The sequence below is a fragment of the Acromyrmex echinatior genome, chromosome 18 (genome assembly GCF_024713525.1).
Source record: "Acromyrmex echinatior isolate Ae372 chromosome 18, ASM2471352v2, whole genome shotgun sequence".
Lineage (NCBI taxonomy): Eukaryota > Metazoa > Arthropoda > Insecta > Hymenoptera > Formicidae > Acromyrmex > Acromyrmex echinatior.
In genome coordinates, this window is record NC_141869.1 from 537,517 (window position 1) to 564,109 (window position 26,593).

Here is a 26,593-nt window from a genome sequence, read left to right on the forward strand (position 1 = left end):
TTGTATAATTATTTTTCTGATGTACAGCGTATATCCGTTACAAGTCACCGCATTAAGCAGTTAATCAAAGTTTCATAATGAGAATAAATCCGCTCAGAATCAGAAATATTACAAAAGCAAGATAATTAAGATAACAGAACTCATTTGCATTCTAAATTCAGCTCATCCCGGTGAGATATAATTCGCTGGGCGGAATGATTGCGATTTAAATATTCTCATCTACGTGAGAGCCGTTATTCGAGCTTGCGTCTGTAAAAAATAATCGCGGCTGCCCCTGGAAGTTATCTAACTACGCTACATTCCCCCGAAGACGCCTCTGGCTACGCCAATCCTGTTATCCTGGAAACAGCCGGCGAAAAGGGGCCATCTGCGATCAGATTCGTTTTCGACTGCTGCTTTTCCGTTTATGAAAATCTGAAAATTTCGACGCAACCCCGCAATTTAATCTGAAATTCAATCGACGAAATATTACGGCAATAACTCGGTTCGTTTTGCTAAATTTCATTAAATACCCGACTGTCGCTTGAACATGGCTTATGATATAGCAGTGAAAATTCCAAATTTCAATGACGTTCGATCTCGACGTGGCTTTTCCATTTATAACATGAGCTTTTATAACACGAGTGTAATACGAGTCGCTCTTATAGGCAAACGCGATTGGACGCGACTGTCCATCAGCATTTAAGTAAATATCGTAGACATTTTTTTTGTACAATAATAGTAGATACTTTTATTTTAATTCGATTATCCGTTCGCGGGCTAAGTAGCTTCGCTCGTACAGCCCGCTAAAAATATTTACAGTCAATTGCAATTCACTGTTCTAACACAAATGCGTGCCTTTAAACGAACTATGCTAATTATTGTGAGTGACATTTCCGCTGACTTTCGTCGCCCCTCATTAATATTCAGTGAACCAATCAGACCTGCAACCGACGCATTTTGACATGTAAAAATTAGCATTAACATTATTTACCGGTGATGTTATTCAATAATGATTAAAATTTGCATTTTGCAAATCGCGGTTGTAAGCATACTCGCGACGTTAGCTGACATTAGCACATAGTAATAGCCGATTAACGTTTGATGCGCGAATAAACTCGAGAATGCATCGTTAATGGTAGTAATATATTCACCGTAATTAACTTTCGAGAATTCTCTTAGCTTTAGCAAACAGAATGAAATATTCAAAGCCACCGCAGCGCGTGACGTTTTTAATATCAAATAAATTTTACTCCACAGTCCGTAGTAGGAGAGTCCATTTTTTATCTCCGAGTATTTTCCGCCTCAAATCTAATGCTCATTTCGTATACGCGCATAATAATGAACTTTCTATCCGATTTTTTATCTAAATAAAACGGTATTACTACAAAACGGCAACCGACCGTCGAAATGACCGTCGGTTGGTTTGCACGTCGATCCATTATGAACCATTATAAACCGTAACGGTTTACGGTGGAAAAATGCATTTTTTAGCGAATTAATCGGAAAAGTACACGTCGAGATTTCGCGCGCTGTCGGAATCAGAGTGAACGCTTTCCGACGAATTAATCGTAAAAACACACGACGAGATTTCGTTCGCGCTGTCGGAATCAGAAAGCGCGCGGCGCGGGCGGCTTTCGCGAGAGAATCGCGTTTACCGGAAGCCACGTTTCCGCCATCAGTCATGCACACGGCTCTATTATTTTGTGATCGACATTTTGCCGGTTAGGGAAAAAGGACTGAATTCTGGCGCGAGAGCCACTCGGCAATGTTTTCATTCCAGTCAGGATTCGATTGAAAGCTCGAATTTCCGTCGAACGCGTATTTAACGCTAAACGTCGACTTCCGATTCCAACTCTATCTGTCCATTTATTCAATCGATATATATATATACACATATATATAGAGAGAGAGAGAGAGAGAATTATGTATTTGACAGAAAATGGGAAATCGACAACAAAGTAAAAGGTCTGTTATAAGAACGATTAGGGGCGGACTACATGGAAATGCCTCGAGTCGTCGATATGTCATCGAGTTTACATGCATGATGGGGGAGATCGGGGAATATTATGGATGGGGCAAATAATCGGCTTTGCGGCACCTGGGAAACTCCCTTAACTCTCGGAAGAGATACGTATCGATAGGTCGCCTGGAGCCCTGCTGCTCGTGTCACAGGATAATATTGAACTTTGCTCCAGCTACAGAAATATCTTCCTTCCAATAACTATAATATTCATAAAGTGGATATATATATATATACGATACATTTTGTAAATGTAATTTATCTATCGCGAACCGATATTACGTGTATTATATAATTAAAATTATTACGTTCCAGCAATTGTACATTACGAATACGTATCGTAATTTTATCGAAGAAAATAATCCGAAGAAACACAAAGACAAGTTTCAGCTGCGAACTAGAGCAGAGAACTACGCGTTATGCGGCTCACTCCCCGAGAGAGGACGACAAGGACATTCCTCTGTATCGAGAGGGTAGTTAACCTGCCATAGAGCGAAAGGAATCCTTTTTCGGGACGCGCGTGACTAGGTTGGAAAAGATTTCGTCTTCCTGCAAGACCCCTGAATTCGTCCTGAGTTCCAGGAGTGTCATGGCGCGTGGAGTTCTCCCGCGAACAACAGTTTCACCGTTGTTCGACATTGTTCTAGTCCCGAAACTCCTAGTCCAGAAACGACCACAACGAGGTTGCGACTCTCCAAAATCCTGAGAGAACAATCCTCGTATACATGGAATTTCCCGGTGCCATGCCATGCCGCGGGGCAGCCGATTGATAATATCATTGCCACCGCAGATCGTTATTGTATGTACCGTATCGTAGTTATCGCCGACCTGACACGCTGACCTGATCGTAAAGATCCCTTCACAAAGAGCGTTTATATTTATAACATCGTTACGGTGTCGGTTTAAAATCGACTCTGCATCTGTTACACAATGAAATACGCCACGCTGCTAACCAATGCGAACTAACCCGTTGCGCGTGACCTGCCGAATTTAATGGACTTTCATCGAGATTTATTTATTGCAGAAAATAACACAATTCTACATCAAGAAAAACACTAGAGTAAACATGGTGTTCGAGTTTTTGTTATAATGAAATGCAATAATGGCGCAAATAACAATCAATTCGAAATCACTATATGTATATTTTACGAATCGGCATTCAAAAATATTATGTACATTTTATATTTTGCAAAATAACCACATTAATTATTCAACTGTTTTAATATACAATTTCATTACTTTGTATAGAGATATATATATATATGTTATGAATTTTTAAGTCTTCGTAGATTTAAAATAATTACATGAAAAATTTAAATGGACTATATCATTTGAGTGTGTAAAATATTTAATTACATATTTAATAAAATTCCTCCATTAAAAGATCGCGTTTGTGCGTATTACAAATGAAAAAAAAAAGATGTTACAGGATCAATATAATGAATCAATTTCCTGCATTAAATAGAATGCAAACGTAACGCGTCCAGAAAGGTAAGAATCTGCACGAGCAATTGTTTGATTGATCTCTAATTGGTTACACAGCGACGGTTGTTATTAAACTAAGTCCGGATCGTCGAGCGACGATCGGTATGTCCAAGTATATCTGATGATACAGCTGGGATTCGATCAATCGGAGCGAATAAATTGTTGAAATGCATTTTGCACGATGAAACGCGGCGTGAATCCTAGGGGATTAAACGAAGCGATTCGTGCCGAAACAGGCTGGGTTAGCATCGATACACCCTGGGACCTATAATTCGCGAAAGAAAAATGTTGTTTTGCCGTACAGGGGAATCTCACAGATTTCTATTAATTGGAACTAATGATAATTCTGAAAGATCGTTAGTTTTTATTACGGTAAGATTAAATCAATCAATGTGCGTTTATTTGAGAAACAATTAAATAATCTTGATAAATTTTTTCGCACGCTGATCACGCACGAATTGTACGCGTACAGTCGCTGAAAATGTGTTTTATACTTATTGGCTACACGTAATCTCGATTAGCAGAAACCGAGGAAATCGCACAGAACAATCGCTGCTTGCTGCTGCAACACGGCAACCGAAACAATAGGACTGTTTCAGACCGTTACTCAGTTATCCGCGATTTCGGTAAATCTCCACTAAATAGAATCCCAGAATGCACGGAAACGTCTCCGATGTTCCTGAATGCTCGCTCGATCGTATTTGCCAAGATTCCGCGACATGTACAGAATGCCTCAGAATCCAACAATACCAGAACATAAGAAACTTACATACCTGAGGGTTCAAAGATCTCGAGGAGTAGAAATTAACAATCTAATTTCAGATTCAGCTTATAATACATTGCCAATGTCTCTCTCGGCAATAGAATAACCTCTTTTTCTAAAAAGATACATATCGTGATGTATCATGATATATCTTTAAATCTATTAAAAGTATCGTGTGGATATATTCTTATGCACGATACTTTACTTTATGGATTTAAGCGAAACACTAACCGATTCTACGTGCCAATTTCGTTAGCGCTGAAAATAGACCGAGCTTAGAATTTTCCTTATCTACATCCGTTTAATCGATTATCCTGAAAACCACTCTCGAGATGTTTCGCGTGAGATAATTTGTTTTCCATTCGGGTTCATCAACCTTCGAAGAATCCGCGCTGAGAATCGACTGCTGCGACCTGCTTTCTTCACTAATTAGCCATAACAAAAACTTGGAAATAATAAAAACAAAAATATAAAAGCGCTTTCTTCTCTTGAAAATCTTTCAATTCTCAGATAAAAATATGTTAAATATTCATCAACTATATAAATTTTTTTTCTCTCTTTCTTTTTTACAAATCTCTGTCTCTTTTCGCAAGAGTTTCGCTTACTAAATAAAAAAAATATGTAACACACTAATTTCACACAATCCAACCAAATGTGCAATTTATTCTTTACATAATGCAAAACTTATATTTAACATATTGGTCTAACGTATCATTTAAAAATCATTCACCTAAACTCTAAACCGTTAAAATATCTCAAGTACAACTTTTAAACTTTTAAAATAAGTTTTACAGTGAACTCCAAATCAAAGTTTAACGTTAGAGTACGTCGTTATTCGCAACTAATAGAGCTTCTAGCACGGGTTCCTATGAATCAATACGTGCCCGGAAGTGGCACGCTCTGTTTATCGTGGGACGTTTGTACGTTATCGGCAAATTTGGTGGAGTATCTGTTTCACGTCTGTTAAATGGAGTCCTCGGTCGCGATGTGCTCTGAAACGTCTCAATACGCTCAATCTCTCACGATTCGCGCGCGCATATATACTCCACTCGGAACTATACAGGATTTACTTACGGTAACTTCGACGGAATATCTTCTCCGGAAATCGCCGCGGCGCGCCGCGAACTCTGTTCGCCAGAGAAAGAGCGTCGACGAACCCCGTCAGCCTAAATCCCAACTATTATTCATACAATTTTGTGCTCCTCAGTTTCCAAAGTCCTAAGGCCTTGCCGTTTTTCTATACAAATTTTACTACTTCAGAATATTCGCCTCTTTGCAAGTCTAGGATGTCAAATTTAGGACCAGGCTGCTTTGAATATTTCAAATATCTCGGATTCGCGCGCCTTGAATTGTAAAATTTCAAAATCTCTCTGGATTCCTTCGTAGTTTCGAACAAGAGTAACTTAAAACAGACACACTTTTTTCGCTATTTCTTATAATATAAATATAGGGGGAGGCAATAACAGCGGGTCAAACTAATCCGTCGAAGCGACTAATACTCAAAAGCCGTGAGATATACGTACTTTGGAGGCCGGCATTAATCTTCACCGGGAACTTTACAGAGGCTCCGATCGCGCTATTATCGAGCCTTAGTCTCGGAACACTCAATACGTAAGCAATAGCGTCGCCTATACCGGTGGCAACCTATTTTACACAGGTCGCCGAACCTCACGAATTATCGGTTCTCAGTCAATAAGGACACGCCGGATATTATCGCAGGACTATCAAGTTATGAATAGACGCTTTATAATACATATACAGTAGAACCAAAGTTATCACAAATTTCTCATCCTAATTCCGGACAAAAGAGAGTAATTTAACATAGCAATGTAAATTACTATTAATGTTGCTGACATTTGATGTTACACGTCCATTTAATTGTTACGTTGGTAGTGTTCCAAAACTGAGTAGCTGTGATGTACACATATATTAAACATGTTTAAAGCCAACAATTTTAATTTTCCAGAAAAACAAATTGCAAAATTCCCTGACTTTTCTGACGTTTTCAATTTCCTTGATATTTCCCTGATTTTTAGTTTTGTAGCACCTCCGTAGATCAATGAAGAATCATGTTCTTTTTCTCTCTTTCATCACTTTACGACGCAACAATTCAAAGCTATAAAATATCATACGTAATAACCACCCGGTATATGACTTTAGGGATTACGGAGCCATTATATAGATAGCTATTATTCTTACCATAAAAATCGATCAATATTTAAAAGCCGATTAATCTGACAATTTTATAGTACTACACTTTTGTAAATCCGTAATAATAATAATAATGATAATAATAATAATAATAATAGAAACTAAGTGCACTGCATTATTCCCACGGATAAAAATTACTTTTCTCTCGTTGAGTTTATTTTTTAGAAAAAATTCTCTGCGAGACTTCCCACGAGCTCATATTTATGCGGAAACATTTAATATTAGTAACACTTGTCTACCTGAAAGCGGCGTTTTTTCGCAATTTCCGCGTAATGCACTCTTGATTACATCGCGAAGTGAAAAGATTTCTCTTTACCTAGAGCAACTTCTGCCTCCTGCAACATTATTGTCGCCGCCGTATCCGCTATAGATAGTACGGTACGGTAGATGGTATGGTGGTCCGTGGGATTGCCAGCGATTGAAATACGTCAGAATAATCAAATATTAATCACCACGCCGCGCGCATTAAGCGAGACGCGCGATTTTAATCACGTCGGGCGAGTAAATATTAAAATGTGCAAATTCGTACGCGTCCGCTCTTTCCCTTTCCCTCTCATTACGAATGCGTCGTTTTATCGGCGGATTTCCGCGTTGAATATATCGAGCGCGTGGAAATGGAGATAACGCACCCCCTCGAGACGTCATAATCCCATAATCTCACGATACAGAAGTGTTCCCGATAGTGTTTCCCGGGATACTCAACGCGTGACTATCACGTGAATATCAGTCATTCCGATTTTTCCGACTTTCTTTCTCTTTTTCCGCTCGGTTTCCGGACTCTTGACCTTTCTTTTTTTTTTTTAACCGTAACAGGAAGCGAAATAGGAAGTCAGTGTTTACGCGCTTACTTTTACACCGACCGCTCTCACCGCTACGGTGGGAAAATTATTTCACGACTAATTATATCTAGGCGCACCTGCAAATTACTACAACTACGACGAATGCGTGCAAATATATTCTACCGTACGGGAGCGCATATATCTGACGGCGAAGAAAAATGGTAGGCGCGAGATATACGAACTGGTGCTGCACACTCGGTGACCTTTTCCAGGGTACTGCTACTTATGCGGGCTGCTGTTTTGCAATTTAGAGAAGCATCGAGTGCGGTGATTTTCATACCGGCGTTGGTAATTCGTGGAGAGACGAGGTGTTGCTCAAAGAAATACTTCGAGCGGAGATACGAGGATGGAATATTTTAAGGGAGGAATCCGCAGAAAGTGTACGTATGTAAATGATTTTTCAGCCACGGAGCGGCGGCCATCGCATCCCTTCGGGAAATTTTTCTCAAACTTGAAAGTATGAAAACTCGATGACATTGTTTTGCTCCGAGCGAAAGTGTTGTTTTGGCAACGAAAGTTTTTCGGAAGCTCGATATCCATTTCTTACATTTTTGAAAAAAAAAAAAAAACAAAAAAAAACTAAAAAATTAACGCATTTTCGATATAATCGCTATAATATAGGAAAACGCTTTTACAGAACTGTCACGTCGTAACTTGCGATCATACATAAATGAATTTTTATTAAATTGCAATATCCCGAAAGAAATAAAAATATATTTTCTGCAGTATATATCCATTTCAATGTATTTCAGTACATTACAGTTATATTACAACATACTTTATCACAAAATCACGTTCGATATATTACTCTCGAGCTTCATTTTCTCGCATGTCTCTCTCGCGACGCGCTTTTTGTTATTTCACCTTATCGCTGCGCAAGGTAATCCTCCGCCGCCATCTTTCCACCTCAAACGATCCTCCTTTACGGAGTAAAGCGGCGATTACTTTCATTCCGGGGGTGTTAAGTAAAGTGGACTATCCGTTCCGATAGTCGGGAAGGTTTAAGGAGTTCGCAAGAAAATTTCGTCGATTACTTTCGCGGGACAATTTTCTTTTTTGATAAAAAAAAATACCCATATGTATTTAATGTCGTTATCAAGAAGAGACGACGATGTATCTCCTCATGGAAATGAAGAGCTTTTGTGGAATTTTCGAGAATTAAATACCACTGTAAAAACGAGCAATCTTAAAAAGGGTTTTCTTGCCAAACTACTTTGACGAGATTGATGTCCTTCCGACATACGATCGCCAGAATGTTATTAATGCACGCAATAAGCGACGTCAGAGAAAAATATGGAACCCGCGCAACGTATCGCTGATTTTACCAGGAACATACATTTTTCGCGAATTTCCATTCCCCCGTAGCCACAACGATCGATACGAACGCCTCGAACTCGGTCATACGGAATTATTTACACAGTCACGTGCCTGGAATAATTTATTATCGAAGGCAGCTCACATCAGTGGTCAATCGACATAATCTCAAAATCAAAATTAAAATGACATGCAAGTTTCTAACCGAGAATAAAATAACTTCCTCTTTAGGAAAATAGGATTAAAAATGTTGAAAAATATCCAAACTATTTTTTGTATCGAAAGAAACAATAAACGTAAGAAAATATTATTGTCAGATATGATAAATCGGTCGAAATGTCAAAATGAAACAAAAATTTCCCCGTCTATTCATTCATATTTCAGCTAATCTTATGGTAATGAGATAAATTGATTTTTACGTTAGTAATAATAACAAAATCATGAACATCGACTACGCTCGACGACTAATTAATGTTAAAAACTCGTCTTTACAATTTAAATACTGCGCCTCCCAAGAATAATCTAGCCGAAGCATCAATTTATTTTTAAGACCGAGCACGGTGCCAGGGACACCTGTATTCTTAATTAACATCGATAATCCGCTTCTTCCTTGCTCTTACTCTCAAAGCGCCTTATGAAGGATCTTTCGAAAGATCTTGAGACTGGAAAGTATTTAAAGTTCGGTCGTCGTAAAGTGTCGCCATGAAAAAGGACTTTCGGATTGGAACGGTCGTTTTATGAGGCGACTTTTATCTTTCGATTGTTCCTCGACGAGTATTCGATTGCATGCCCTTCCGCTGAGATTCGTTTATCTTAAATCGAAAGTACTCAAATTTTTGCAGAATAATGATACTTTTCATCCGACACTTGGTGATATTAATTTTTACTAATTATTATAGCAATATAAACATTGTACGATACTAAAAAAATCACCGTATTTTATGAAACATACAGTGCATAAAAAAGCTATGACTGTCAAAAGTAAGTTTTTTCTTTTCGTTAAAGAATATGTATTCATTTGAATTCAATAAATAAAAGTAAATGAGCTACTCGTACATTCATGTAGATTTCCATCCCAACTGGAAACAAAATACTAGCAAATTATTCGTAAGCTCTAGTCGAGAGTGGACATGTGCGGAACCGATCATTATGCGAATCATCCCGAGATTCGCATAATTGTGTGCCTGATAACGGCTATTTTGTGTCTCCTGAGGGAAGATACTCGAAGCACTCGTAATATTGGACGGATTATTGGATTATGTAGTCGTAAACCCGTAAAGGACGTCGAGTTCCCCGAGGGATTCCGTCGGTGGAAATAATTTTCTCCCTTCGAGAAATTATTTCATCATCAATTTACCATTTCTATGCATCTTTTAATTTCTCTTAACAGTAGATCATATGATTGTATGAGCTACTACTATACACATGCATTTATTGAGTCATTGAAAGTTTTTCGAAGAGCTTCACTCTTTGACATGAAAATGCCGTGTATCACCGGCAAGAGCAAATCGTTCTTTCTGCGTCAGAGAGCATTACATATTCGTTTAAGTTCACAGAAAAGTAGACAATAGGCTCAAATCATAGGGATTTCCATCTCTCGATTGGAATCATTCAACGTTGGAAAATTAAAGTCGTGGAACTCTTTACGAAATGCTGCTCCAAAAATGAAAAATCACGAGTATGACGATTGCAACAGTTTTCGCAATGAAAAATCAAATAAGCGTCGATTCAAAATTCGCATGTCATGATTAATTGGATAGCTGCAGCGGACAAAAATACTATTTCCTCTCACAATTCGAGTACCGAATGAAGTTAGCCAGTTACCTATTGCATCGCCGATGCAATAAAATGCAGTATTTTTGCACAAGTTTTATTAATTTTTGTAACAATTATTCAAAAAAATTAAAATTCTTTCTACTTCAAGTCTAATTAGCTGCTTTAAAATATTTTTCAAGAACAACTTTCAGGTCATTGCTAACGTTGATCAATTAATTGCCATTTGTTTTAACAATTCATGCATAGAAACTTGTGCTATAATAATGATTCGATACAGATAATTAAATATTCTTACCGATAGAAGATGAATGCCACAAATGATAGACAAAGAAAGACCGTGTACGTGTACCGAGGAATATTTAATGTTCTTTTCTTTTTGAAGGAGGCAAAGGACGGAAGCGATTTCCATTGGACAAAAGGGCAGCAAATATTATGTCGCGCGCGGGTCGCCGGACCGCTTTATGCTCTCTTTGATGGGAGACACGAAAGAAGTTTGCTTTCAAAAGCCTCTCTTGTAAACATTGTTACTTTACGAGTAAGTGAAAATTGCACGAACGACTAAATGGGCAAGACGAGTCCGCGTTCGCGCGCACGCGTAGGAGAAATAATAGCGGATTTCGGTGGACCGAACAATACAGTAAAAGACCCTAAAGACACATTCGGCCAGAATAAAAATCTCAGTTTTTCGCTTGAATATTCGACCGCAATGGCGGTTCAAATATAGCTACAAAATCATAGCATCACAAACATTTTTGGAGCTCTTATCTCCCGTAATATTATTATATAATATATTTTCATAATTTCAGTATTTTTGAAATATAATTACAATTATATGCTAAAATGACAGAATAAGACTTTTCAAGTTTTATACAAAAGATAAGGATAATTAAAATAATATTTACTTTTTTGCATACAGAAATCCTGCTTTGACAAAATTACTTTAATTGCGTTATATTTAGTTACTGGATCGAATCATTATTATTGCACAATTAAATAATTATTAAGAAAAATTTTCACGATCTCTCTCTCCCCCTCTCCCTCCGTAAGATAACAAAATTTTTAAAATTTGTTACTCGCTGCTCTCAAAAGTATGGAAATGGAAAATTTAGGTTTCGGTTTTATACTCATCTCATAGCCAACAGACTCTTACTTTACCGCTTTCGCCCTGATTCCTTCTACTTTTTTTTTCCTCGAGAGAATCCGGGATTTCCGTCCCCGATCGATCAAAACGCTTTAAAGAAAGGGTTAACCCGATACTCGTCATTACCACTGTTCTAGGATTTCACGAAGCGTACTGAATTGAGACGGAAGAAAGCGATGGACGTATCAAGTATCACGAGTTTCACTAGAAGCAGAAAGAAGCAGAGGCAAGTGAACAGGGGGCATCCTGCCAGTTTATCTTTTGGATTCTCGTAAAGGAGTTTAAGTCCACATTTATAGCTTCCCCGTTATCGTCCCACTGAGAGGAAAATATATTACTTGATTTATACGTCCGGGCGGTGACAACTCAACTGCAAAGTTGATGCGTCAAAGTGTAACGCTAATGGTAACCTATATAATGATAAGATCACGGGATGCATTATCTATCAACGCGAATTGCGAAACTCAAGACATAGGTCGTTTCAATTCGATTTATAATAACTGGACTATTATACGTTGTACGATATAAATACAAATATACATTTAGAATTTACATCACATTGTGATTAAACGATTATGCATATTCTAATTTTGATATATTACGACGAATGCCTGTATGACATTTTAATGTTTAATTAACATGAAATTAAACTTATTGTGTATTTTTACTTTATCACTTTGGAATCATTGTCTACATCGTTTCCCATAAATTTTTCAAATGATTCTGAACAAAATGTTGTTGAAGAAACAAAAAAAACGAAAATTTTGAAGCTTTTTTTTATGACAGTATAATACTAGCAACAAATTTTTTCTAAAGTTTGTTAATTCCACACGAAAACGTCAGCTGTAAAATGCATTTTGTTCCGTTTCGATATGATTTTTCGTGTCGAATTATATCATAATAATATACAATTTAAAAATTTTATGTTGTATTTTGTCAATTTCGTATGTTTTGATAATATAATCCGATTATATAAGTACGGTATTATGTAAGCACAAAAGCACTTACTTTTCACATAATGCAATATTAAGATCTCGATTAAGGTAGAATAAAATGCTTTTTCCATGTACTACAATACATGGGAAAAAGAATTATTTTTAAATTGCTACACACATATATATATATATATATATCTCAAAAATAAAAAATATATACTGACACGAAACAAAATACATTTTAAAGTTTCAAACTGATATCTTCACATAACATTAACGAAATTTAGGAAAAAAATGTGCTACCAGTGCTACAATTTTAAAATTATATTTTCGCTCTTTAATCTCTTTTGCTATTTCTCTCAAAATTATGACGTGATAGCCAAATTTTAAAAACAGATTTGTGTTCAGCAGATAAAAATACATTAAAATAGGTAAAACTGTTAAATAAAATATGTTATCGCAAACTAATGTTACTAATTATGCAAAAATCAAATATAATGTAAAATTACATAACATCTCGATCGCGGCATCTTAAAAATTATTACGTAACGCATTAATCATGACTTGTGTGTACATAATTGGTTAGTTTTTCTCTTTTCCAGGATCTTTTAGGTGGACACCGAAGAGTAACGTCACGGATGTCTCCTAAATTGAATATCGGTCCGACAATCGCACGCGAGACACTATCTTCCTCCGAAATATTTGTAGCCGAGGACAAAGGAGGTAACCCTCGTATCCTAATCCTTTGAGACAGCTACAACGTGGCCTCGAGGGGAGATAAACGAGATCCTATCGATGTGAAATAGCGGAACGCTCAGTGGCGACCTTCCGAGAGGAATCGCATTGTTGCGATATCCGCCGTTACAGGAAACGTGCGTTTAGTAACCGTAACAATAGCAGTTGTAACCGGCGCGATAAACGACGAGCTAAAAATATGTTTTACCTCTATGCGGCTATTACGCGGAATATCCTCGGGAATATCGCTCCATAATTTCGCTGTTTCCTTGATTTTTGAGTCTTAACAAATTCAAATGAAAATTGAACATAAAATGACAAAGAACTCGTTCTTTTTTTTCCGCTTTTGTCAAATTTAAAACGATTTCAGCAAGGATTTCAATATCTACAACGAATTAATCATGTCGAGAAGAAAAAACTTTTCCTACTTTCCGTACTTCTCAACGCAACCGCCAATTAATACCGACGAACTAAAATTGATAGCAAGCCGTGCAATAATGAATGAGTTTCGTTAAAAATAGCGGCATTGTACCGGAAATTCGTAATTAAAGGCCACTTTTATACGCGTGTAATTGTTCCAACCCAACGCAATGATATGAAAACAATTGGGAAGGTAAGCGTCATAATATGAATTAAAGTTAAAACAAAAGTGCACGAATGTTTAAAAAAAAAACTGTCCGAAGTAGTTAAATAATAATTCTTGATGTTTGCTGAAATTCGTTATTCATAATATATATTATTTTAAATATACAATTAAGGAGCATACAGCCACAACTAAAGATGTTCTAAGAGAGAAAGTAATATATTTCAAATTAATATGTTAAATAATAAAATATGTAGACGTTTCGGTCAATTTTTTACCATCATCAGTACAATAACGCATAGATGTTACCATCAAATCTGGATATTATCTCGTTCAATGTAAGTTAAAATTTGATTATCCATATAAAAATTCTAAAGAAATTCAATCGTCTTGGTTCAGAATTATTGTTAAAATATTTTTTTAATAGACCGTTATCTGGCAAACATAGGATTTCCAAATTATATTTTTATTATATTTTATAATAAAAAAAATTTTTAATTATTAAAAAGCTATTATTACAGATTGAAATTTCGTGTAAATTACATAATTATGAAACACATCTGTGTCTGTGAATAAAGATCCTCACAATTTTTGTGTAATGTAAATGTATTTGTGCAAGTATTATAATAATATGATGATAAAACCATTCTTTTTTGACAGAAAATGAGATATTAAGTACACCATGTCGAGTGTCAATCTTTTATATTTGTGTGGGACGGAATTGTAATAGGAGAGGGAATAATTCTTAGTGAATGGAGATACATTTGTCAATTAGGAGCAAATAAATGCCTGGAAATCGATCTGTATCACCTTACATGTTTAATCTAGAGCTTTGTCTTTTTATATGTATCACCTCTGAGACTAATCTTTTAAAACATGACTGCTCTGAGGATCATTACGTTATCTCAATCAATGTTGTGATTATAATCAAGTTGATGGAAAATTACAAATATTGTGTTTTCAGGTTTTTTGATATCCGATTTATGTTCCTTTATACGAGTGTTGTTTCCTTTTGGTTTGTCCGACATAAAGATTCGCAATCAAGGCAACTTATTTTGTAAACGACATTCAAATGATCTCTTCTTCTTTTAATTTATCTTTACCAGTCTTAATAAACGAACTTAAATTATTCATAGCGCTATTGTAGTGACGATGATCAAAAATTGACCGAAACGTCTACATATTTTATTATTTAATGTATTAATTTGAAATGCATTACTCTTAGAACATTTTAAGTTGCGGCTGCTCCTTAATTGTACGTTTATATTATTAAGCCACCTTTAAACATTTTTAATATATTATTTTCTCAACTATGTTTCTCTGCTTATATGTAGATATTCTATTATTATTGGGTCATTTAAAAAGTATCCGCGGTTTTTTCATTCAAAAATTGAACAAAAAACCGCGGATACTTTTTAAATGACCTAATATTTCTTCCTACCGTCATACGAGTGGAACATCCGGTACATTCATCCTAATGCTCATGTCACACTACGCATTGGAGATCGAGGATTGCTAATTGAAGATTAGAATTCGATCAATCAGATAATTTTAATTTGCATCCGTTTCGTTCTAATTGCCTGAATTCAAATCATCAATTCGCAATGGGTATCCTCGAATGGGTATCCTCCAGTATGACACGGGCGTAAGAATTAGTAGTAAATGTAATATAATACAAGCACGTGACGAACGAAAAGGGATATATTGTTCATGCAATAGCAGGGTATCGGCCTTAGCATATGCTCCACAATACGTCAAATTGCCGTGTGCCTTTGAACGACTCGTCACGCATGTTGCACCGCGTTTCGATTGTTCGATAGAGGAAGCAGACCGCATTTCCGTCACCTGCTTCGAACTTTCCGGTCAATTCCCTCCTCCTCTTTCAACCTGCTGGTTGAACAAAAATCATCAGACCAAAATTATTGCTTACGATAGAAAAAATAAAAAGAATACGCTAGTCTTTGAGATATTTTCTCGTGCTCCAGAATATTTTCGTGCTGCATTAAAAAAGATCGTTAACTTTTAATAACGTTAATATTAACATTGGAGAAAATTTATTAAAGATTACCTCTATCATGTTAGAAATGACTATCTATGCATAATGACGAAATCGGCGACAATTATGTGTGGCATAATACACGAGAGTTTATTCACGGCGTGAAATTTGCGTGAAAATGGAATACGGTCGCGACTTTGAGGGTTGCCATATCATCGACGAGATCCCGCCCGTATGAAGGAAAATCTTGGCAATACGTGTAACAATGCAATTTATATGCGTCCTGCGAAATTTACATGTGAAAGAAGCGCGGCATAACAACGGATATTTACGCGTCACATTTTTCGTGGTTTCTGCACGGGGTGTCCTGAAAAATACCACGACGATGTTGTCGTACCGATCGACAAATGGATTTCCATTTCTGCCTGTTTCGATCTTTCGATGTCTTTCCGCAAACTCCGCGCGTATTCAACCTTAAAAGAGAATAGTTGTTCCGAAAGTTGTACAACTTTCGTTATCTTCGTTTAGGATTTCGAAACCGAGAAAGTTCAAAAAAGTTTCGAACGAGTTGAAAGACAAAGAGCCGATAAACGAAGTATGTTAACTCACTCTATAACATGTTGTGATGTAATCATATCCGTTAGCAGATATTAATACTATCTCTTCGACCAAGCAGTGAAATTTAATATTAACCTAGTCTAACCAACAGTTAATTAGTTATCGTTCTAGAATTAATGGTTATTGTTTATGCTAATTATTACCACGCCGTCGGTATTAATTATTGTTCGGATACATTTTCTCTACAGTTTAATCTCGGCTGGATCAGAAAGGATTTCAATACCATTCCGTTATTGTATTTCCAATTTATTCCTACCTCATACATAAAAGTTATTATTCGTACAGTTATTTCTAAATTCCCTTCTAAAATCAAATGTTTCTCGTTTTTTGCATTTTTTTACCATCGGCTCCATCCAATTTTTTATCTAGCAAGCTCGAGCAAAAAAAAAGAAGAACAGTTATATCTGACTTTTTATTCGAGAGAGTTGAAATGTACTAAGAAATCGATAAATCCTGTTTATCCAGCCAGCTGTGCGTGTCAAAATCCACCGGAAATTCAAGTGGAAAAAGTCGACACCCCACAACCGAGTCGTCGGCCCGAAAAACCAGACCACCACTTGGTCGATAACCCGGCTCGCAGTCGGTCTGCCTCGGGGTTACTAAGGGTTACAAACCCTCGGTTTTCACTTCTGCCAAAACAATTACATAAGTAACACGTTGAATTGAACGTACTAATATAAAAAACATCTGAAGAAAAAGGAAAGGAAAATTTTATTACGTTAAAAGTAATGAGAAACAAAATTATAAGAAATGCGAATATTTTTATCGATCACACACACACATACACAGTTTAAGTAAGTTATAATAAAACTATATTTCATTTATTCTCTGTATTCATTTTCAAATTTTGTATTTTCTAAACATGGATTCACGAGTTGTTTTTCGACAGGTTATACAGCTGATACTACATTTCGATATTAAGTTTCACTATTTCATTTTATTTCGATATTCATCGTAACAAAATTCTAACATTACGATTGCAAAACGTAACCGCAGTCGGTATTAAAAATTTTGATATATTGAAAATACCAGCACTGTATAAAAATAAAGTTTAAACTCACTAAATTAATATTACTAAATTGATATAAATTAATCAATTATTTTCGCATTTATACGACAAATCTCATGTCGACGATTTACGTGAAACTATTTCAGAAAAATATCCCTCATATCTAAATATATACAGAAGTTTGCTAAAAGTCGTTGAATACTTTTCAGAGGCTATCGGATGGGATTCCTCGACATGCGTCACGTTTCACGCGAAAGTGGAAAGTTTTCCACGTGACTATGAATCGCAGAAGTTTCCACGATGGATTACTCGCCGATAGTGTCATCTGCATGTGAATGACAAAGGTGGATTAAGTTCCGTTATATATCACACGTTTCACGCTTCGGCCCACATCCGTATCGCGCTAAGAAAGATTCTCGAATGACGAATACGATTCTCCTAAATTCTAGGAAACCTCGATCATCCATACTCCAGCTTCCTCGAACTCAAATCTAGGCTCTTCGTAAAAATTTTAAGTTCCACGAATAATCGGCGCGCAAACATCAGCAGGTTCCGCGGATACCAGGTTCCGCAGATTCCTTCCACAGATCCTACGTTCCACAAAACCTTTACAGACTTTGCTTGCTGCCGCTATCTTGCTTGCCACGTATATTAGATTCCGCGAATCGTAGCAGAGAATCTAACATCCTTAGCTACTCCCATCTACAAATCGCAGTTTCTACAAATCGCAAGTTACGATGCGCGCGCGAATCTGAGCAGTAAAACCTATCCATAACTCCCCACCTACATACATATAGCTTTTGTCTTCCGCAGCTCCAACATTGCGCTCCTAAATTTCAAGAATCCCCGGATATCACAGCTTCCACATAACCTGGCTGGCACATATTCGACTTTTCATAGGGATGCTATTACAGATGGAACATTCAACGATGAAAAAAAAAAAGACTGCCGGCCACAGAGACAAAAAAAGAGTGGGTATCAGACCGGATCACACCCTTCCTTTAGTCTTTTCTTTCTTTTTCTTTTTTTCTCTTTTAATTAATCCTCAATCGTCATCGCGGCAAAGCCATTAATTTCGTTTAATCGACTACTGTTCTTTTTGTTGCCAACAAGAGAGGAGCTCCCTTTTCCAAAAAGGGAAAAAACCCGAACGATAGGGAGGGCAAGAAGGGGACATGCAAGAGAGCATGCGATGACCTGGATGCGGAATGGTATCGCGTGACTTCTGTACGGTGCGAGATGATGAATTTGGCGAGACGAGGGTAAACGATGCGGGGGGGAGGGTGGGGGGAGAAACCCACCCCCCACCGATTCGTAATTTCGTGTAGAAACGCGAGCGCGATGAAAAAGCCGGCAGGCGCTCATGCCGATTAATAAGCATGATACAACAGAAATTGTGGTGTCGAGGCAGTTGCGACGCGCGGCAGTGATTATGTTACGACGTGACAAGCAAGAAGCGACGAACTGCCTGCAGTGATTACGAGAAGCGAATTCTGACAACAGTGCCGCTGGCTGCCTCGTTGAGTAACAGTGACACTATCGATTAAAATAGTGAGATTGATTGTCGCGATTAAACATAAATTCTAGCGATTTAATCACGACGTAAGACGGATCGCGCTGACAGATTAACGCTGTTGCCAATCCTACCGACTAATAGGATAAAGGATTTCGAGTGGACGATTACAAGAGAGCAATTCTCGTTTCCGAGAACGGGAATTGCCATCACCCTCGCGACATTATCATTAGTTTCAACAAAACGGACTAACTACAAATTTGGCCTACTCGATTCATTACTGATGTAACAGACCACAGAGTCCCCGCATAATGGTACTCGCGCCATTTTACACGACAGAGAGAGAGAGAGAGAGAGAGAGACGAAATCGAGCATGTCTAAGTGGATACAGCAAATTCTAGCTGAATTATTGCACTGCCACTTCCCCGCTGTATGGATCCGTACAATTTTAACGGTCCTATCGCAATTAAATTTACGGCACTACTCTTTAAATTCGTTCGTGAACCAGCATTTTAATTTACGCCACTCTTTTTTTTTCCAGCCAAAGCTACAATTAAATCTACGCCGCTCTTCCAATTCGCGATTAAATTCATATCTCTCTCTCTCTCTCTCATCTACAAAACTCGCGGCTCCTCGTATAATTTCTAGTCAAACTCACGTTATTACATTCGCATTACCTTTTTAAATTTCTTAACCAAGTTCACAGCACTCTTTAACTTTCTGACCAAACTCTCAATTAAGTTTACACCTCTCTCCTGAAATTCCCAAATCAAATAAGCAACCAATTAAATGGATTTGTGCTACTTTTCCAATTTCCAAGTAACGATGTAAGTAAATTTACATCATTCAAAGGGAGCGTTCCTTCCATTCTTGGAAGTTGATCGCAGCATCTTTCGTACAAACAATAGAAACAATGATTTCACAGGATTTCACGAGAGCCTCGTGTTTTCTACACGATGTTTCCTCTCAGAAAATTCGGTCACGCGAACAATTGATCGAAATTGATTTACTCACCTCTCTCACGAACCGTCACGAGCCGTTCGCCATGATCGCTGATATCCTCAAAGAGGACGTAGCATCTTCCCGTATTCCTCGCACCAGACAGGAGACACAAGATCTACATCCTTCCACGCACTGTCAGCTTTCGATCACTCCAAGTTTTTATGGAGCACACGCGATAACAATCACCCCCTTGTACGTCCGGATGTATCTTTTCCAAGATCCAAGATCACACAGAAAAAAAAAGAACGAGGTCACGTGCATCGAGAGAATCTCTCGATCAGCGAGAGAAAGACAGAGAGTGACAGAAACGATAACGAAGATGAAGAGGTGGAGGGACGAAAAAACAAATCGCGAGGACGACAGAAATCCCAAGCTCAGCGTTCGCGCAGCGACTGGCGCCTGACACCTCCACCCTTCCGACAACACCCCAACCACCCCCTCACGCGGGCCAGATGGGAAGGGGTCACACGAAGAGTGACGGAGAAGACCGAGCGAGAGGATTCTCGCCACGAGTGGCGCTAGTGACGGGGTGTAAAGGGGAGAGTAAGTGAGTGAGTGAGTGAGTGAGTGAGTGAGTGAGTGAGTGAGAGAGAGAGAGAGAGAGTGAGAGTGAGAGAGAGAGAGAGAGAGAGAAAGAGAGAGAGAGAGAGAGTAGGGATTGGCTGGCTGGATCGTATGGTGGATCGTACGGTTGGGAGGCGAACTTTACGGGGGTAGACGCGGGAACTGGGGAGTCCCCTCGATCTCGAGGCGCCCTTTCCCGTTGAGCGCTTCCTCCCTCTCCCTCTCCCAACGAGGGTATTTCCCGTCGTTCCCCTCCTCCACCTCCCCCCCCCGAGAGGAACGTGGTCGTGGGGCGCACGCGCTCGGTCCTAGATTTCGTCTCGCCTCCTGATTTTTCGTAATAAAAACGTTTGTCTTGCCGAGTAGCGCGGCTCGCATATCGCCGGCACGGTTCGGCGTGCAGCGTGCGCTATATACGTGCGGCGCGTGTCTCTCCCTCTCTTCTCGCGCTTCTCTCCTCCCGTCCTATTACTTTTGTGTATACACGAGAGGTACGGACGGAGATGGAGCCATGGATTCGGGAATGGCAATATATGAATCCACGCGCGCGACGAAAATCAAAAAGGAATGAGAATCGATTGCGAGGGTGACAAGTAGCACACTGTCAAGCAGGGAAAGTCGAGTGTTAAGGGGTATGACTAATTCTTAAGTGCACGCCAGGAGTGGAATTTCCTTCTACTCCGGAGAGAAAGATGCCCTGGCGTTTGTCTTCTGCCACGTGGCGAGAGAAAGGTCGGGTTGATTTAGGAGATCGGGTGATGGTGCTGTTGTGTTCGCTAATAGCGTCGCGATTTCGAGGTTATGTTTTTTATAATAGTAGAAATAAAGTATGGTGAGCGAGAAAAGCGCCCGTCAAGTGGAAAGCTCTCCGAAAAGACCTATATATATCAGTTGGATGCACTGCTATATGGATGGATTGGGAATTTTATTAACATTATGTGCGATGCTGAGATATAATAATCATGAAAAATGAATTATATATTCAACGTTGCGATCATTACTTTGGATTAATGATCATGGAATCAGATTTTACTTTCTGCCTTCTCTCAGTACAAGAATCCAACTTGATTATACAATATAATTTAACCTGTAATTTATCTGGCGTGGATATCCGTTGGAACATCTAGAGTTTGCGGTCCAAACTACTTTGCGAAACCCACTTTAACACGTTGCACATTCGCGATGCAACGTTCCGCACATAATGATAAGCGTCAAAATTACCACCACAGCCACAACGAAACCACGTAAGAAATAGTTAGGACTAATTTGTAGCCGAATGTAGTAATTGGTCAAATTATTAAATATACTTACACACTTAAAATATATTTCAAATTTGCCATCCGTCATATCAACTACACATTTTTTGGCATAAGATGTATGAAATAAACCAAAAGAAATATATTGCATTTAAATTATACCAAATAAGCTATTTCTATGCAGATAAAAATCTGTCTTATCCGAATTACAAAAACATTCTCATTTTCAATATGAAATTAAAATTGTAGGAATTTTTTTCCAAATATTTACAACAAATTTTTCCCAAAAAAACATTTCCCAAAAACATTTGCGAGACAACGCGTTTCTACCTTATGTACGTATATACATCACAGAATATTTCTTAGAGGAGAGAATCTCCCGAAGGACAAAGCAAGCAACTGGAAAGTTAAATAGAAGCCGGTAATAACGAATCCAGAACGTGCTTCAATTGCAGGCGCACTATTTTCATATTTATCCCTTCCGCTGTAACGATATGCTGGAACTAAGGAGCTCCAGCGTCTTTGTCGTCAATTAGTAGGACAAAACGCAAGAAAAGATGAATTGCACAGTTTCTTAACGATACCAAAAGAAGACGGTCATTACGGGTACCGTCGTGCATAATGGTGTATTGATAAAGATTGTTCTTTAAGGACTGTTCGCGATTGTGAGAGGCGGCACTAATAAGACCCTCCCAGGCCTCGACAACAATTAAAGGATTAAAACATTTTTCTGCGACAAGTCCTCCCTCGTTAGACAATTTCGCTTTTTACTAAAGGCGAAAGAAGAGTCCACGATAAGTTTAGCCAAGAGCGAAGACAGAAATATTCCAGACTTTAAAATTTTTTTCCGTTTTCCTAAATAAAATATATTTTGCATCGGAAATATTAAAATTCTATAAAATTAGCACGACATTCTATTAATATATAAAAAATAATAACTGTTTTAGTAGCACTTCAGAATTCTGCAGTTCCTTATAGCAATCAAAAAATTCCGTAGTTTTTATACTAAAAAACTTAAAATTAATACGCCATATCTTCAATTTTGGTTTTTTAGTGTAAAAAATATTAAAATTGGTAATTTGGAATTTTGTTTTCAAATCGCATATATATATTGATAGAACTCGAGTAGTACTAACGAGAAATGCAGTTAAAAGTAGAAATTTTTACCTTTTTCTTGTATTTTAAAGAAGAAGTGTGCTAGATGCGCCAAGTTAGCGCGCCATATTTTTAAATTTAATTTTTTAATATAAAAAGATACGGAACGTTTTTTTATTTTTATAAGGAACTGTAGAACTAAGGAGAGAGAGAGAGAGAGAAAGAGAGAGAGAGAGAGAGAGAGTGCTACTGGAACAATCATTTTTTTTAATATATTAATAGAATGTTGTACTAACGTCAGATTCAGTATTTTCGATGTAAAATATGCTTTATTTAGGAAAACAAAAAGAAATTCTAAAGTCTTGTTTTCAATATCTTGTTTTTACTATAGAAAAATATGAACGTCCGATTTTACACGTACCTACACAATATACAGGTAGATACGGTACGTGTAAAAAATCCACTCGAATTTGAATGAAAATTAAAAACAGTTGCACGATTTAAAATACCGACGCGAGAAACACGCTCGATTTATAAATTACAGTATACAACGCGGTTTAATAAAATTCACAGTCTCTGTTTTTTAGGTTAACCAGGTCGCATGGCCTGACAATTTTTTTTTCAACTAGCCAACAGACCATTGAGCGAACGCGCCTTGTTCCAATTTATTTTTAAGCAATTTCGCAAACGGTGATTATCGTTCAGCGAATAAAAGTTAGTTCGCGTAACTATGTTTGCCATTTGAAAAAGTTATTTTTATGCTTTTATTCGTAGAACCCTCGTGAAGAAATTTATGAACATGTCAATAAAAGTCCATTTAAAATTACTCGATCGTAAAATAAGTGTTTATTTTATTAAAGACACATCCGAATTAGCATGCAATTACATGTATATGTAGGTATAAAGAAATGTTAAAGAAATTGTACGAAAAATGCAAATTGATTTCTGTCCTTAATGAAACAAAATGTATTAAAGACCTAATGTAAACATAATGGCGACTTATACAACAATCTGAAAAAATGCTTTGTACAACAATGAATTATATAGTTTCTACATAGTGCATATTGTATCATTTTCTCTATTTAATATAAAATAAAAGTATTTTGTTAATTAACCAAGTTATGCAAATATTTTAGAATATTTCATATAATATGTCTTCATTAATTACTCAGTCTTTGTATAATTATATACAATGATTGTAATAGACTTTCAAAATTCGTAACATCGTTATCGAAAAAAAATTGGGTCACTACAGTTCGAGATGAGTGTCTGTAATACTACAAGACAGATGAGAAAAAGAGTCGACGTGTATAAATGCGCTCTTAATATTAACCCCTTCGAGCGTACAGTAACTATAAGCTCTGCATGTTCTTTTGAACCACCGCCGGGGAATTTTCCTGCGGAGAATCTCAACGAAAACATACAAAAGTTCGTTATCATTATTACTTGCTGAAAAATGTATATTTATAGATGCAGAATATGTCCAGTGTTCTATTTTATATAGAAATACACGCGTGCAAATTTTAGAGAGAAAAATCCTTTATGAGATAAACTAACATCGTCAAAGCGAAAAGATAAAGAAAAGAATTTGTGATTTTTATTTTTCTCTCTTTAGCAAATGCTTCAAAGAATGTGTACATCGAAGGATCTGAGAGATAATAATAGAACCGAAGCAATAAAGAATGAGAGGAGCAAGTATATAACCAACAATTTGAAAAAAATATAAAATTTAATAAATTATCTAAAAAGATCAAGCATTACATTAATAAAATTTATTAATAACGATACCTCGGCAAACTCTTTTTAAAAACGGACGCAATCGGATTAATACTGCTTTACCATCCTTTTGACATCGGAAATGGCAGAGTCATAAAATATTGAATTAAAAATGAAAACAACAGGGGTTTGATGCAAGTTCTCAAACAGAATTGTGTCCACCCTGTATGCACAAGGGTGGCGGCAGAAGCGGTATATAAAGTCGACTTTCGTTCCGGCTCCGTAAACCGCGAGTATATCCCCAGGACTTTTCCTTTATAATCGCGTTGGCTTTATCCGCCGAGAGGACCTCCGCGCCACGGAAAAGTCCACAAGCTACTTCCCGATTTACGCGAAACACGGAGAACAATTTTCATAGAAAAAAATCCGGTCATTCGTTTTACGCGAAATTGCTCCTTTTTTGGCACGCAGTTTGCCGGAAAATTCACAACATTCCACACGAGTGTGCAATAACATAAAAATAAAGTTTAAAAAAAACTTGAACATATTTTATACCAATATCACTTTTTAAAATGATATACTATATTTGATAAATTTTTTAAAATATCTCATAAACTTAGCATAAAGCACACGATTAGCAAAAAACGTATTAATCATGTTATAAATTTCTAAGGAACAAAAACGTTAATTTCGCTAAATACATCAGTCTGAGCGTATACTAATCCGACAGAAGAAACGGCTACATTTTAAAGAAAACGCGTAAACACGAAACAGAGAGAAGAAGGAAATGAGAGATTCTTTACTCGAGCAAGAAGGGTCGAGTTTCTTGATCCCGGTGCTTGAGAGTTCCTTCGCCTTTGCCAACAAAGATTCTCCTGTTTATATATTACTAGCGAATAAATATATGCCTAATGCAATATAAAAAAGATGTTGAAGATTATTGTAAATTCATTGGATTTTGCAATCGGGACTCACTTATGTATCGCGCATTTATAGGCCTATCTGAAGGAAGAAGGAAATTTATCCCAATAAATTATGATCACGGCATACTAATTCTCTTTATACTTTATGCTACGCTATAGTATAAATCGTACTTAAAATTTGAAAAATTAATTAATATTTTTGTTAGGTATAAATAAATTTCTTTAATAAATAATTTATTTAAATAATTTTATAAATAAATTATTTCATTTTCTAAAAGAAAACATTTCAAGCTATTATATAACGCTATTTTAACTTATCCTAGTAAGCTCATATCCCCCAGCAAGATCATATCGCTTACGAGGGAGTTATTTCCAGTCTACAGTATAAACTAGCCACCTTGTATAAAACGGCCGCCGTGGGACAACGGATTCATCGTCGTTAAATTAAGCGACGTCGCCGAGATCTCTCGCGCAGTGACTTTTCTTGGATGATTCTTTCATTTTTATTTATACACTTTCCGACTCTCCTGCTAAATGGCCCAGAGTTTCAATTGAAATTTTAAATAGACCTAAATAGAATATTGTTCCCTCGTTCAATGCGCTCGCTTTAACCGACAATGTTAAAAGTCTGTGATGGCAGAAAGTATTTTACATTGTTATACATGTAATTACATAATTACATAATTACGTAGGATACGATTACATAGCGATGGTTAAAATCATTTCAAATTCGGTTGATAATTCATCGTCCATTTGTGTCCCGTATAAGTAAGAATGTAAGAACAAATACAGTATTACACGGGCGGGAACTTCCGGTCGTCTTAAGTTCTGTTCCACGTCAGAATGAAGTAGCAATTAGGCGCGCGCGAACGCGACACTTGTTTTACAAACTTTGTTAAGCGACGTGAATTTGCGCACGAATTCACACTCCAGCTAGGTATCGCTTAAGGCGAATTTACCAAGTTCATTCTTCGTCATCCTACATCCAAATTACATATAACGAATGAACGAATTCTTGTTTAAATGTATCTAGATAGAAATCAATTATCTCTAATATTATTCAATTATAATACGTATAGTTTCGGTAGAATGTAATTATCTCTGTAGCATTTTAAAA

The 26,593-nt window shown here is 37.1% G+C and overlaps 1 protein-coding gene across 2 annotated transcripts in view; it reads right to left on the minus strand.

Moving 5' to 3' along the window:
- LOC105150523 (uncharacterized) overlaps window positions 1-20,426 on the minus strand; it is a 113,925-nt gene extending 93,499 nt beyond the window's left edge. For both annotated transcript variants that reach the window (XM_011063664.2, XM_087415469.1), the window contains exon 1: window positions 19,935-20,426. The gene's annotated coding sequence lies outside the window, so the exon portion shown is untranslated. The remainder of the gene's footprint in view (window positions 1-19,934) is intronic.
- Between the last annotated feature and the right edge of the window lie 6,167 nt (window positions 20,427-26,593).